The sequence below is a fragment of the Apteryx rowi genome, unplaced genomic scaffold, assembly GCF_003343035.1.
Source record: "Apteryx rowi isolate R43461 unplaced genomic scaffold, aptRow1 scaffold_368, whole genome shotgun sequence".
Taxonomy (NCBI): Eukaryota; Metazoa; Chordata; class Aves; order Apterygiformes; family Apterygidae; genus Apteryx; species Apteryx rowi.
In genome coordinates, this window is record NW_020450174.1 from 714,012 (window position 1) to 717,162 (window position 3,151).

Genomic DNA, 3,151 nt, shown 5'->3' on the forward strand with positions numbered 1-3,151 from the left:
AATTACCCCTGGTTTACACCATAGCTAACTAGATCAGAATTTGGCCTATTGAATCTAGGAGTCTGCATTACAGATCAAAGGAAAAGTTTTGATGGTTCCTTCTGCAAATTTCTCCCCTATTTGTACTCTCACATGATTGATCTCTCTTTTGTTTAAAGTGCTGTGGTTGATACAGAAGCATTTATATTCTGTGAGTCATTCTAGCAATACTGCTCTTAAAATATGCTAATATTTTCTTTTGAAATGCACTGGAAAATCATTTAAAAATGTCTTACATTTTTCTTAAATCTTTTGCTTTAATTGAAGTGGTTTTTTTTCAGTTTTTCTTTGCTGATTAGACATGTTAGGACTTTTGAGGCAAAAAGGTATGTGCACGCGAGTGCATTGTAATTTAACAGGCAGCTATTCCTAGAGTTAAAGCTGTGTAATATTTTCCATTCTAAACCTCTGTGTTTTCTGTGGTCTCTGAAATATAAATATTTCAGGATGAAATCTTCTGGATTTGGACTCTGTCCAAAAATGAGTATTTTGGAAAGCCTTGAACAAAACTGGTTCAGCCAGTTCAGAATATCAGGAGGGTGAAAAAATGTATTTCTCAGGGTAAAAAAATTCTTCTAGCCTTTCTTTAGTATTTCTGTAGCTTCATCAGTGGAAGGCTGACAAGTGAACTCTGACAAGGAAGTAGCCTTTTTTAAGTAGACATGCCTTTGCCTGTTCAAGAGGAAATTAATTTTGATTTGACTGAGTTATAAACCTTTGAAAACTGTGATTGGGCATGTGTAGTGGATTCTTTTTCTAAGCTTGTGAAGTGTGCAGCTACAGAAGGATTTTCTGTACATGCATGGCTGGCTAATTTTGCTGGAAAGTGAAAAATCTATCTAAGCACATTGCTAAAATCATTGAAAATACCTGAGGCTTCAGGAAGACCTTTGAAGACTGTCTCAAGATCCTTTAGACTATGAAAGGGGCAAGAAAGGATTCTGTAGGGTTTGCAAGGTGTTTACAGAGTAAGCAGCCTGCAGAATTTGTAAGGTTAAATGGGATTATGGCTCCAGAATTGAGCACTTTACACATACAAGTATTTGACGTTTTCTTTGTGGAACCGTGTAATGAATAGTATCTTCTCCCTGGGTCTGTCTTGCACATGTTCCTCAGCAGATCTGCCCAGTGAAGGAATCCTTCAGCAGCAGGAAAGCTGCTTCTTCATCTCACTTCTAGCTGACAGTAGAGCTCAAGCGGCTGGGGTTTATCAGCACGCTGGCACTCCTGGGCTGTTGAGACTCCAAACTATAGAAAATCTTGCCAAAGAAAATTTAGCCTTTGGGGTGGCGCATGTGTGTGTACCTTTTTACACACAGGCACAAGCAGTGCTGTTGCAGCATCTGTGCTCACTTGCATCAACCACACCTTGGATAAATCAAAAAATCTGGTCCAGAACATCTGCGTGTCTGCTGGCAGCCCATACTCTCGAACGTACCTCATTTCAAGAGATGTGAGTTATTTGATTCCAAAACTTGTATTTTGCACAAATTGTGTGTCTTTCTCCAACTCTCCCCAAAACCAAGAATCATAATGCCGAGTTTATTGAAACAATGATTTGCACTAAAGAAAGAAATCTCTTTATGCCCTTTTACACTTCTTGAATGAATACTTACTTGGAAGGTCTTCCTTTGTCTTTTCACCCATCTCATCTCTCCACCAAGGCTTTGCAGGTGGGAAGGTATGCAGCTGTTCACTGAAACCTTTGCATGCCAGACAACTTCTGCCCAGGCAGAGCCAACGCTGACATGAAATAATCACCTCCCAGCCACTGTGCCTGTTCAGGCCTCAGCTTCTCTGATGAGACTGTCAGGAGAGTGACTGAGTGTCTATGTGCTGTTAGGCAGGTTAGCCAGACTTTTAAATGCCATTTCTGTTGGCTACCACTTCTTTCCTGATAATGCAGCAGAATTTCTGACAGGTCTAATGCTGGGCCCTCACCACATCCCAGCATGCTTGGAGTCCAGTCTTCTAGCGAGGCTCAGTAGCCTTTGGTGCAGCTGGACTGGCAGAAATCTGACATTGGTATAGACGGAAGGAGCACAAAAACAGAGTCAGTCAGAATGGGCGGCAATAAAACAGTCTATCGAAGAAACATGGAGATATGATAGAGCAAACCTTTAAAAATCAGGAATGTCATACTGCAGCTGTAAAATAGCAGTGCTGTTTAATTGTTAGTGAATGCATCTCTTCCCTTTTTAGTTTTACATTCTGGCTTCTTGCTGTCTCACTGTGGGATAAGATAGCAGCTACTGCTGAAAAACAGGAAACCCAGTGGCAGGGAAAAAGAGCATCAAACACCCGTTGTGCACACACAAGTCCGTGAACCTGTGAAGCCAGTGAGAGCCAGAAGCGGTGTAGCGTCTGTCCTGAGGTGTTTATAGGTGGGATTGGATAAGGGGGAAGAAAGGTATTTTACTAGGCAATGCCCCCAAACCAACCGACTAGCAGCTAGGAGTGGAGCCCTACCTGGGTGGACCTCCTGGGATGATCCCTGGAGCTCCCTTGGTCCTGGGTGGGGACCACTGTGCCAAACTGGGGTTGCTATGCGGGGCTAACATGATGATCCCAGCAGCACGCAGGGGAGCGGGTGCCTGTCTTCAGGGGTACAGCTGGCTTGTCAGGACCTTGAAGTCTGCCATAACGGTAGGGAAAATCCTGTTGGATAATATGAGAAAGAGACTTATCAAAAGAGTGGCAGACACCTGTCATCCACAGGACACTAGACATCACTCAGCATGACATTGCTCTCTCACCTTTGCCTAGGACAATTTGCCCCAGGAAACCTTCTCGCTGGTGAGGTAACAGGCTCACACCACACGGTGCCGGGACCCTGTTAGAGGTTTGATGAGGACAGCCGCACCGCCTGCTTCGCGTGGCTCCAGACTCCACCTCCCTACAGCACATCCCTTATCCGCTGCTCCTCGGTGGGAAGCGCAGGAAGAGAGACGCGGACAGGACCTGCGGTGGCCAGCCCGGGGCGCCTGCGGAGCGAGGCATAAAGCCAGCCGAGCTGTAACCAGCCACCGAGGCCCAGACCGAGCCCAGCCAAAGGAGATGCGACCGCCGCCTCAGCGCTGCGCTGGCCGTCGGAGGCCGGGCTAGCGCAGCA